This window comes from Rhincodon typus, chromosome 7 (assembly GCF_021869965.1).
Source record: "Rhincodon typus isolate 14 chromosome 7, sRhiTyp1.1, whole genome shotgun sequence".
NCBI classification, from domain to species: domain Eukaryota; kingdom Metazoa; phylum Chordata; class Chondrichthyes; order Orectolobiformes; family Rhincodontidae; genus Rhincodon; species Rhincodon typus.
The window spans coordinates 47,763,578-47,777,023 of record NC_063338.1 but is presented as its reverse complement, the minus strand read 5'-3'; positions in this window follow the sequence as shown (position 1 = coordinate 47,777,023).

Below are 13,446 nucleotides of genomic sequence, written 5' to 3'. Positions count from 1 at the left end.
AGCTTTCCTACTCCTCCGATGCTGCTTGGCCTGCTGTGTTCATCCAGCTCTACACCTTGTTATCTCAGATTCTCCAGCATCTGCAGTCCCTGCTATCTCTCAAACTGATGCAAGCTAGTGATATCCTTAGGGAACTGAGTTTGATTAGAGTCACAACACAAAACACCAAGAATACAATTTCATGTGGTATGGATGTTGTTCTGATGTTGGTATGGAGCAAATAGTTCTCTACATCAGACATCTACTATACCTAAGTCGTTGATGTTTGGTAACACTGAGTGTTCTATCACTCACCTGATGAGCACTGAAAAAATCTAATAATGATGTTAGTGTATTCTTATTTATTTATCATTTACTATTTCTTTTTGTTCACTTGAATAATTTTCAGTGTTCAAATGCCATTGAGGTTGTGGCAATTGTATCTCTATACAGGGAACATTTCAACCCTATACAACTTGTGAAGAACATTACAAAGAGATCTTGATCATTTGGGTCAATGGTCTGAGGAGTGACAGATGGAGTTTAATTTGGATAAATGCGACGTATTGCATTTTGGTAAAACAAACAAGGGCAGGACTTATACAATTAATGGTGGGGCCCTGAATAGTGTTTTAGCGCAAGAGACCGAGGGGTTCAGGTACATAATTCTTTGAAATTTATGTCACAGGTAGAGAGGGTCATTAAGAAAGCATTTAGCACACTTGCCTTCATTGCTCAGACCTTTGAGTATAGGAGTTGGAACATTATGTTGAAGTTATACAGGACATTGATGAGGCCTTGTCTGGAATACTGCGTGCAATTCTGGGTGCCTTGCTATCAGATGGATATTATTAAATTGGAGAGGGTTCAGAAAATATTTACCAGGAGGTTGCTGGGAATTAAGTGTTTGAGTTATAAAAATAGACTGGACAGGTGGGGACTCTTTTCACTGGAGTGTAGGAGGTTGAGAGGTGACCTTATAGAGGTTTATAAAATCATGAGGGGCACAGATAAGATGAATAGGAAGGGTCTTTTCTGTAGGGTGGGGGAGTTCAGAACTAGGACGCATATTTTTAAGGTGAGAAGAGAAAGTTTTAAAAAGAGCATGAGGGGCAACTGTTTTACACAGAGAGTAGTTCGTGTGTGGAAGTGGTGGTTGCATGTACAGTTACAACATTTAAAAGACATTTGGATAAGTACACGAATAGGAACAGTTTGAAGGGATATGGGCAAATGCAGGCAAGTGGGACTAGTTTTGTTTGGGAACATGGTCGGCATGGACTAGTTGGACCGAAGCGTCTGTTTCCATGCTGTATGACTCTATGGCTCTAAGACTCTATAACAAGGAAAAATAATAAGTAACAGCATTGTTTCAATTGTCTTTCCACTCCTGGCAATTCTAAACCTTTCATCCTTGCTTCTCTTATCATTTACTTCTGACTTTTTCCTTTATCAGTCATCTGCAATATTTGTCCAAGATTCTGGGCACTCTTGTCTTTTTCTCCTGTCTTCAACGACAGTCAAGTTCCAATTAAAATTCAGGTTATGGCTTATACATAGTGCTTTCATCATGGTTCAAACTCCAAAACATAAAATAGAAAGTCTTTCTTTTGCTCATCATCTTTAGATTCAGGATCAAACTGTGAAGTAGATTTGTGGCATGCAAGTGAATCAGTTAAAAATACAAAGGGATACAACTTACATTGACAGCTGTTTATCAATACCCATAAGTTTTTTGCTTACACCTTTTAAACATGTCTTTGGATTAAAAAGTTGATATTGGGTGAGCTTGGTAGTACTAGATATGTACATACAAAATTTGGCTGATTGTAAGTAATCCTACTAGGGTTATTTAACCTTTCTAAAGACAGATTGCTGATCAGCTAACTCATGAGGAAACAGTGAGACTTGAGATGAAAACTGATGAATGGCGTTATGTGGAGTTGAGATGTTTGCCTGGTGGGGTGCCAGGCAATGCACCTCAACCTAGTGGAGCCACAGTTTGATGGCAAATGGTACGAAGCCAGGACAATGGTGGAAGTATACGGCTGGATTTTACGCTCTCCGTCCAGCAGGGTTTGAAGGCACTGGCATAAAATGCAGCAGGTGGCCTTTTCGCCACCTACTTGGCTGTCTCTGAACAGTCTGAAAATTTACGGTGAAACGGATGGTGGTAGGCCAATTTCAAGAGGGTAGGCAGAAGGTAGAAGTGCCTTTGATGAGCCCAAAATACCTGCAAAAGAGGTCCTCCCACTTACCTGACATCAGCATGTGCAACTAAAACTTCTGGGCTTTACAAATGGTGCAGGCCTCCCCCACTGTGGGTACAATGCTGGTGGTGGTGGCATGCAGTCCATTAGTTGTTGCTGTCTTCACTATCACTAAGAACCCCAGTCTTATGGGATCTTTACACCAAATAATTTTTTGCTTTCATAGTCACAGGCTAAACACTTACTTGGACCTCCCCTTTCCTAGATCAGTAGTGTAGCACATTCTCCTTAATAGCTAGGCATAGGTAGATCATAACATTGAGCCTTTCCTCTATGCAGCAGGTACTGAAATGTAACTTGCATCAAAGTTCGATTGTCTTCTCTAATAATGGTAAACTATAAATATACAAGTTATACCAAGAATCTGACTCGTAAACCAGCAATAACTCTATTTAAGTAAAACAAATAAATTAAAAGATAACAGCCTGAAATAGCAAATTATACACTTTCATATTTTCCTTGATACATAATATAGTAAATAATCCTTCCACTTTCTCTCCAAATGTAAATCGTAAAACAGAAGTTCACTTGACAGTGAAGTTCAATCTGACCTGTGAGGTAGCACAGACTTAAAACATATAATTCTTCTGTTACTACATTTCAGTGCCTTCCTCAAATATTTATCAAACAGCAATCACACAGTAGTTCAAATTCAACGTAGTCACTTGGTTCAATTGATTTAATTGTTAGGATGCGGGATCCAGAAGAGTAATTCTATTCAGACAGTGTTTCTAATGATTATAGTAGAATGTACTAAATATCTGGGCAGAGAACTTGAAATGACCAATCTCCATTGTACTTAGAAAATTGAGTGACCAATTATAATAATTCAGAATGTCTGTGTACTCAATAGGTATCCACAGATATGGCACCATATGGCCACTACATGCTCTATAGTTTAAGTTAGGCCAGTCAATTAGAAATTATTGAATAATTATGTTTCTACCACAGATGCAGGGAGCATCAGACATATCTAGATTCATACATTCACAATTTCTTTACCTGTTGGTCTTTGTTCCAAATATAAGAAGTACATTTGAAGGAAATTATCAGAAAATTTCTGACCACTCTTGTGTTTTTGATTTTTACAAATGTAATATAGTTTGGTAAGATTTGAACAGAGGGGTTACCTTCAGTGAAACCTTCGAGGTGGAGTGAAGTAGTTTAATTTGTGTATTTGTACATTTCTGTGAGCACCAAATACTGCAGATGATTTTTTTTCCCTAGCCATAACTGTCAGAATTACTTTTTTTCTGCTTTCTTCTTACAAGCACCTCCTGCACTGGAGACAATCAACCAAAGCAGTGGGGGAATTGCTTTTAATTCATAAAACTATTTGTCTCAACCCCAACATATGAAGCAATGGGCCAGATTTTGCTCTCACCAGTGAAGGAATGACACCAACTGTTCATCTTGTTTATGTTTGCTTATAGAATATCTAGGGGGCTTTGCATTAAAATATTAGAGAATTACATTAGAGAACCAAAATGATGCAACACTGTCTGCAGGAAATCTAGAACCTGGATCTAACAGGACAAACAACTATACATCTCCTTAACTAATCAGACTGAAGAATCATAAAGTCATAGAATCATACAGAATGGAAACAGACCCTTTGGTCCAACTGATTCACACTGACCAGACATCCCAATTTGACCTAGTCCCATTTGCCAGCATTTGGCCCGTATCCCTCTAAAACCTTTCTAGTCACATAGCCATTCAGAATCCTTTTAAATATTCCAATTGTAGCCGCCTCCACACTTCCTCTGGCAGCTTGTTCCATATGCACACCACCTTCTGTGTGAGAAAGTTACCCCTCAGGTCCTTTTTAAATCTTTCCCCTCTCACCTTAAACCTATGCCCTGTAGTCCTTAATGAGCAGTGCAGAGTCTGAACCAGGGTGTGTCTGTTAGAATATTTAGTTCAGTTTCAGATCAGGTATTCAAATTGAACGAAGATCAGGAAAGAGAAGTTGAATTAAAGAATTGAGATAGACGAAATAGAAAAAATACAAAAATGATTTAGTTTTTGTTATTTCTTAAACTTCCAACTAAGTTTTGAAGGAATGAGACTCCATATCTATCAGATATATATAAAAAATAAAGTTTTCAAGACTGGATAAGCCCTGATGTTTTGTGGAATATTTAGCAAGCATATAATTACAAGTGTATGAGGTGACCTAAATGGATTTTCAAATTCATTGCCTAGGTCACTCAGCCATAGCTAGATATCCTGCTTGACTCTATTTGCTGCTGATACTTTGTTTGTGACTTTATTAATGTGGGATATTTTCTAGTCACCCTGTGCAGAGATGTTATCGTACACCTCTGGAGCAGGTGGGGATTGAACTCAGGCTCCTGGCTCAGAAGTAGGAAAATTGTCACTGCACCACGAGAGTCCCATTAGTGTGAGAGTTAGCTATTTTAATGTGTATCAGGTATGAATCAGTTGGCAATGCTCTTGACTCTTAAAACAGAACAATATGGCTTGAAGTTCTATTCCAGTACTTGAGCATTTTTTAAAAAGTGCAATATCGAAGAGAAGCTGCATTGTTGTTTAGATGTGACATTAAAACAATGCTGTGGGTGAGTAGAAAAGATCCCAATGGCATTATTTAAAATAGCAGGATATTAGCCCTGGTATCAGGGCCAATATTTATTTTTCACTCAACAATCCAAAAAGAAACAGTAACACTACTTTGCAATGTTAAATTGGCTACGTTTCTTATATTGCAGAAGTGACTATAATTCAAAAAATGACTGTAAAATGTCTTGGGATTTTCTATGGTCATACAAGGCCATTTGGAAATTCTTATAAATCTTTATTTCCATACTGCGCTGGTCTATTCACCAACTTAGGATCATCCAAACGTTGTTGTCTCTGTTCGAACATGCACCAAGATCTGTTCATCCATGATCTTGGAGTTCACTGATCATCATTAGTTTCTGATCTGGCACTGCTTTGATATTTTAAAAAAATCTTTATAATCAAAGTGTTCCAAGGCCTTGCTCCTCCCTTTCTCCGTAACCTGGTCCAGCCCTACAACCCTCCAAGGTCTCTACATTCCTCTAATTCATCTCTCTCTCTTCATTTAAGTCATCCTTTACATCCACATTTTTACACCATCTATTCTAATACCTTCTTTACATGACTTTGTGTCTAATTTTGTGAAGTACCTACAGAAGTTTTGCTACTTTAAACATGCCGTACAAAGGGATCAAGGGTGTGGTGAGAAAGTGGGAACAAGATACTGAGTTGGATGATCAACCATGATCATATTGAATGGTTTACCATGCTCAAAGGGTCTATCTTCTATGTTTCTATATTTCTAAATAAAAGTTGAAGCTCAGGAAACGTCATCATCCAGAGTTGAATTTAAGAGGATGTAAATGAATTAGGCATGCACCCTATCATAATATTAAGTAAATATCTTTTTTTCTGGTATCATATTGATTGCCTACCTCCAGCCCCTGCTCTGCCTCCAGTAAAAGTGCAAGAAGTTTGATTGGAGTTGGGTTGGATTTGAATTCAAACATTTAAAACTTTAACCTCCCACTTGAAATAAACCTGCCTGTTTCTTTGTTGTTAAAGTTCTCCTTGTGTTTTACATGAGGATTCCTCAATCTGATTGGTTGAAGAACTTCACTGGTACTAATTTGTGCATGCCATCAGTGTCCTGTAGGGGAGCATCACAAAGGGTATGATGCCCAATTACAGGCGGTTGTCACCCAAACCCCATAGAATATCTATGGACCAAGTGTTGCTCCCTCACCACTGATTGCAAAATGTCAGAAGTCCCAGACAGAAATCATAATCCAACAGGTTTATTTAAAATCACAAGCTTTCGAAGCACTTCATCTGACGAAGGAACAGTGTTTCAAAAATTTGTGATTTTAAGTAAACCTGTTGGACTATAACCTGTTGCTGTGTGACATCTGCCTTTGTCCACCCCAGTCTAAAACCAACATCTCCACATCATGCAAAATGTAGGCCATTGCATTTGGTTCAAAATATAATGTTTCATCATAGCAAAAATCATAATTTTCTTTCTATGCAGAGCAGTAATGGATATAAAAAGCAAATCAAAATCAAATTGACAAGTAACTTAATGAATTTTGGATGTCTATTTCAAGTCACGAATGCCCAGTTTCTTGGATCACCTGTGAAACTTCTAACTTTACTTCGGATACTTTTTAATGTTTCCACCAAAATGATAGTTATACAATTCTTTTCATAACATTACAATGAACTGTTTGGCATGAAAGTACTAGCACATTGGCAACCTTTGATTCTTCTGATGCTCCTAGGTCCAACAATAGAACATTGACCCTGATGTCAGGGTCAACTGAGTTCAAGTCCCAGTCATATGGGGTTCAGTCACCTGACATTAATTTTGCCTAAGTCGGTCAATTGGTGGCTAGAGAGTGTATTTAACACTCAAGTAAGGAGAGCAAGCATAATCTATAATTTGATGTCCTCCAATATGGATGGAACAGTTAAGAGAGAGAGAACACTGACACCTTTGTTGCGAGGTGTCCTTTCAGCAACTTTAAAAAGAATGAATTAGGACATGGCCACAATAGCCAACATTCACAAAGTGGCTACAACCAGCCATATGAGAGCCCCTAAGCCTATCTGGAGCACTGGTCTGGTCAAGGACCTTCTGGAAGGTAGCCCTTCTATCCTTGATCCTACTTCCATGAATATAGTAAACTGGCAAGCCTAATAATGAAGTGAGTTAATATGCTGGTCGGACTATGGGGTGAAAATTCATCTCTAAGTGAAAATAAACTCAGGTTAAAATGCTAAAATTGGTAGGCTAAACTTAATGTGTGGAGTTATTAAGGCTGTTAAAACCTAATTAAGATCTAAATTGAAAGTATCAAGTCATGGTAAGCAGTATTACCACTGGGAATAAGAACTGTCTATTAGAGCCAATGTTAGCAATAATAATACTGAAAAGAGTAGAAAATACATTTTTGATAGTGGAGAAATGGCAGGCTGATTAAAACATAGATCTTCATGTGAAGAAGTTAACAGCTTGCAGGGCAGAATTCCCTTCCCAGCAGGACTAGAGAGAGAAAAGTCAGGCAATCAGCCCTCTCACCGTTACCCTGCCATGAGATGCCACTTCAATGATTTCTCACTGGAACTGAGATCCATGCAAATAATTGTGGCCATTTTATGCTTAGATACAAATGATGGGGATGCATCATTTTCTGTCAATTGCACATTAATGATGCTAGGAACTAGGTATGCTGTGCACACACCCTATATTAAGGTTGCAATGGGCTGCAAAGAGGATTTAAAGCTTCAGTGGCAAATTTGTTCAGTGCTAAGTTAGTGATTGTGCTAGGTAAAGCAAAAGCTTTGAAATAAAAGGTATTTTTAATTTTTGACACTTTGGCTGATTTTGCCAGCCACGCCTGGTATTCTGTTTCAGCACCTTTCAGATGTTTCAGCTATGCTGGAGTCTATCAAATTCACTCAAGTTGTTCTGACCCTGGGAAACTAGCTAGGGTCAGAGAAGGCAGTGGTGTGAGAGAGCTAATGTCTACCCAAATTATATACCATTATTGCTAGGAAGAAACTCCATCTGCGCAGGAAGGTGATAGATTTACATGATTGTGTTTGAAAGTCGAAAACTGTAGGACAGGAAATGGGTTGAAGATAACATTGGGTTTTTTTTGGAAAGTGTGATAACTGCTGTGTGGTTTTTCTGCTGAAACAGCAATGCTAAAAATAAAAGCAGTTTTGGAATTTTATAGACTTTCAGTAAGTTATCTGTAACTAAAAGGGCTGTTCATTTTTTGTTACCTGAAAAATAAAATGAAAATTTAAGCATGAAGTTGATGGATAGTAAAATGTACAATATATTATAATTAAACATGGGAAAATAACAACCACATACTATTTGCTGAAAATCTTAGCTTCGACTTTCTGCTGGAAATACACAAGAGAGCAGGTGGATGTATTCTAATCAAATACAAATGACAGGAATTTGTCACATTACTTCAATTCTGGAATATCAGATGGGATCAGAACTCCACAATCCTTCAAGCAGTATAAACACAGCAGAAAATCTAGCCTGTTATATTTAACGCATATATCATATGAATGTCATTATTATTTTACTTTAGCCATCACACTTTACATACCATGCTTTTAATGTCATGCTTCAATGTATTTTCTGATTAATTGTAAGCAATGCCACCAGAAGTCTGATGACTTTTAAAAATTACTATTTATTTTCAGGTAATGACCATCAATGTCTGCCATTCATTGCCCATCCATATTTGTCCTGACAGTCTTTTACTTGAATCATTCAGTGTGATTCAAACATGTGCAGTGTTGTAGGAAGTTAAGAATCAGCCATGTTGATGGTATGACTGGAGTCATAGGGGAGACAAATTTCCGTTTCTTAGATGAGGCAGTTGAGATTTTATGTTCATTACCCAATATGGTCGCTTTTCCTGATCCCAACTCTAGATTTAAAAAATAGAATTCAACTTTTCAAACTGCTATGCAGTGATACGAAATCTTGTAGATTATTATTCCAGTAACATAACCACACAACTATTGTATTTTATGTTAAAACATTAGCCAATAATTTCTGTATGAACACCACATTTATTCCTGAAACACTTCCCTTGTCACACTTTTTTGATAAACTCTTTACTATCACAAAGCAATGTTTCATGCAACGAACTAAAAGTAATGACACACGAAATATGCTACAGTATATTGTGTAAAGCAAAGATTTGCTGTGTCCCTCTACCATGCTTTCTAACATGTTTGTCTTTGTCTACTTGCTACCCTTAAACCACCGTTTATAAGTTTATCTCCCTTTCAGTCCTCTTCTCAGCGCATTATGTATCAAATTGAGGCACTACTTAATCTTGTTTTGTAGTTCTCGCTGCTAATATTGTGATTTCAGTTTCCTGCTCTCCCCACCAAACCTTTTCAGTTGGAACCACAGCCTCGATCCCATTGTCACCACTGTCATCCCAAGTGAGACTTCAGGGCCAATGTCCCACACTACAAGTCATCCTCCCACCATTTCTAAAATGACAAGTACTATGTTCTAAGCGTGTTTAAGTTCGTTCAGCACTGTAAGAAATTATTTCCCTTTTAAAAGAATTCAACTAAAAACAGGTTCCTCGTCATAACTAATTGCAACCATTTCAACTCCCCTTCTCCCTTTTTCTAAAACCACAGGAGTGATTGGCAGCTGACAGTTGTAAAAAAAAAGATGATGCCATATTGCCTGTTTAGCTTTTCCTCCCAAGATGAATCTTAACTCACTGGTCTGTAGTTTTCAAGATTTGACTTGAATCGTTCTTCAGCATGAAGATATAAGAATTAGGAGGAGGAGTAAGCCATTTGGCTCCATGGGATGGTTCTCCCATTCAGTAAGATCGTGGCTGATTTGATTGATGTCTTTATCTCTACTTCCCTGCCTGTCGCCCTCTGATTTTGACTGACTTGTCAATTAAAATCTGTGTGATGGCCTTGAATATATTCAATGATCCAGGCTTCATTGCTTACTGGAAAAAAATATGCCAAAGGCTAACAACCTTCTGAAAGAAGAAATTCCTTCTCAGTTCCATCTTAAATGGGAAGCCCCTTATTTTTAAACTGTGCCCCATGGTTCTACATCACCTCATCGAGAGGTGAAATCCTCTCATCATCTATGCAGATAAGCCCAGCAGAATTTTATATGCCTCAATAAGATTGATTATTTTTCTAAATTTCAATGAGTATGGATGCAACCTGTTCAGCCTTTACTCTTAAGATAAGCCCCTCATCCCAATAATTGGTCTAGTGAACCTTCTCTGAGTTGTTTACAAGACAAGTATGACCCTCCATGAGTAAGGTGACCAAAGCTGCTTGAAGTACACTGTAGGTATGATTTCATCAAGTGCAGTACAGTTGTTACAAGACTTCCCTCCTTTTATACTCTTATCATTCTTCCAATAAAGGCCAATGTTCAGTTTGCCTTCCTAATTATTAATTGCTGTACACACATACTGACATTTCGTAATTGGTGTACACATGCATTGCACTGATGCATTCTGTCATGTTTCTACATTTAAATAATATTCAACTTTTCTACTCTTCTGATTAAAATGAATAACCTCTTATTTTTCACACATTATATTCCATCGCCAAATTTTTATCTAGTCATTTAACCCATCTTTACCCTTTGGCCAACTCTTTGGATCCTCATACCGTCAGCAATATTGGCGACCATAAAGTCAGCCCCTTCATCTAAATTATAAATATATATTGTAAATAATTGATGCCCCAGCACTGATCCTTATGGCACTCCATCAGTTACAGTTTGTCATGCTGAAAATTAACTGAGTCTCTGTTTCCTGTTAGATAACCAGTCTTCGATCTGTGCCTCCAATGACATAAGCTTTTATCTTATGTAATAATGCATTTTGCAGCACATTATCAAATTCCTTTAGGAAATCCAAATGCACTACATCTATTGCTTGCCCTTTTGTCCAATCTGACTTTTATATTGTCAAGGACCTCTAATAAACCTGTCAAATAATACTTCTCTTTCCCAAACCACGTTGATTCAGCTTGCTTGCTTTCTTTAGAAAAGGGCATATCATTTGTCATTTCCCATTTACCAGGACCACCCAGGACACAGTAGGCTATTTTATTTTTATATCAGAGTGCCACATGCTTCCATAATTTTTTCACTCTCCAGGGAAAACTAAAATCTCAATTTGATGTCCTCTCGACCTTGGAACTCATTAATTTGGCTAATGCCATTTTTTTGAGAACTACAAACAATCTATCTGAGCTTAATTCTTATTTGTTTCTTAAGGAAAAGATCAGATTTCCTTTCTCTATCTGTCCAATTCTTCTGCCATGTCATCTTATAAATAATCTTACTACATCTTTTAGTGGCATTACTTGTTCTCTAATTGAACTTTAATTCCTAATGTAAGCAAACTTCTGTACAATTGATTATTTTGATATTTTTTTCTACAACTCTGCTTTCTGAGTTCATTTCAGCTAGCCTAACACTTTTATTTTGTCAACTATAAGTGCTTCTGAACTTAAATGTTCCAGAAAGGAAATACTTAGGCTTATAAGCCAAAAGGACAAGGCAGCATTGCAGAGTAACTATCTTGATGATAGCCAGAGTGGGAAAGGAAAGAACAGAGTATACAGCATAAAAGAAAGAGCAATTAGGGTTAAAAGGGGAAAAAGTGATGAAAAAGCAAACTTAACGGTTCTTGCTTAAATGTGCATAGTACTTGAAATAAAATAAATGAATTAATTACACAAATAAAGATTATGGATATAATCTGTAATAATTGCAGAGATATGTTTGCAAGGTGACCAAAGTTGGGAACTCAACATTCAGTGAAGTTTGAATTTTCGAAAGGAATTTTTGAAGGGAAGGGTGATGGGGTAGCCTTATTAATACAAGATGGAATGAATACAATAACAAATCATGACCCAGAATCATATTATGTAGAATGCATATGGTTGTCAGTGAGAAATAACAAGGGGAAGAAGAAATTGGTGGGAGTAGTCTATAGGTCCCAAAACAGCAACCATTCTATAGGACAGAGAATAAATCATGACATAACAAGAGGAAGCACAAAAGGCACCGCGTTAATCATGTGTGATTCTAATCTTCATCTATGTGTGACTTTAATCTTCATCTCCATTAGGAAAATCAAATTGGCAAAGAAAGCCATAAGGAAGAATTCATAGAATGTATTCAGGACAGTTTCCTAGAATAACACGTTGAAGCTATTTTGGATCTGGTAATTTGTATAGAAGCAGGTTTAGTAAATCATCTGAGTTAGCGATCCCCTGAGGAACAGTGTTCATGACATGGTTGATTTTAGCATACAGTATGAGAGTGAGAACCTTGGGTAGGAAACAACTGTGCTAAAATTAAATATGTGTAATTACATAGGATGAGGACAGAGTTAGATGGAATGAAATGAGAAAAAAACTAGCAGAAAAGTCAGTTGAGGAACAATGTCAGACATTTAAGAAAATAATTCCAGACTTACAACAAAGATATATCCCAGTGACAAGCAAGAATTATAGGAAGGGGATAAACTGATCATGGTTAACCAATGAAGTTGAGAACAGTATCAAATTGAAAGTAAAACCGTATGATGTGGGAAAGAAAAGTGGTGAACTAAAAGATTGGGGAAGTTTTAAAAACCAACAAAATTTGAACAAAAAGTAGTGAAGAGGAAAAAAGAAACCACAAGGATAAACTAGCAAGCGACATAAAAATAGACAGAAAGAACTCCATTAAATATATAAAAGGTGAGAGACAGCCACATGAACATAAGTCCCTAAGAGTCTGAGGCTAGGGAAATAATAATGAGGACATAGGAAATGGCAGAGGAGCTGAATAAGTACATAACATCTGTCTTCACAATTCCAGACATTAATAGTGCTCCAAAAATATTAAATAATCAAGGGCTTAAAGGTTGGGCAGGGTGAGAAAGTAATCAAGAATGATAACTGTCACTAAAGAAAAAGTACTAGGGAATCTAATGGGCTGAAGACTGATAATTTCCTTGGACATGATGAAAGACATCCTAGGATTTTAAAGGAAGTCGCTACAGAAATAATGGATACATTGGGAGTAATCTTCCAAGAATCCTTAGATTCTGGAGAAATCTCAGAGGACTGGATTGGAATGTAACTCACTTATTCAAACAGGGAGGGAGACAAAAGCATAGGTATTTGTCCCCCTCCACCCACAGATCAACGAATACCGCTCACGCTTGGACATAGAGCAGTTTTTCCGCCGCCTCCGCCTCCACGCTTACTTCTTTAACCGTGAACCTAACCCTCCCTCTACTGACCCCTTCTCCCGCTTCCAACACACCCCCTCCTCCTGGACACCACCCCAAGGCCTCCTACCCTCCCTCGACCTCTTCATCTCCAACTGCCGTCGAGACATCAATCGCCTCAACCTCTCCACCCCTCTCACCCACTCCAACCTCTCCCCCGCAGAACGTGCAGCCCTCCGCTCCAATCCCAACTTCACCATAAAACCCGCGGACAAGGGAGGCGCAGTTGTAGTATGGCGCACTGACCTCTACATCGCCGAGGCCGGACGCCAACTCTCCGACACCTCCTCCTACCGCCCCCTTGATCATGACCCCACCCCTGAGCACCAAACCATCATCTC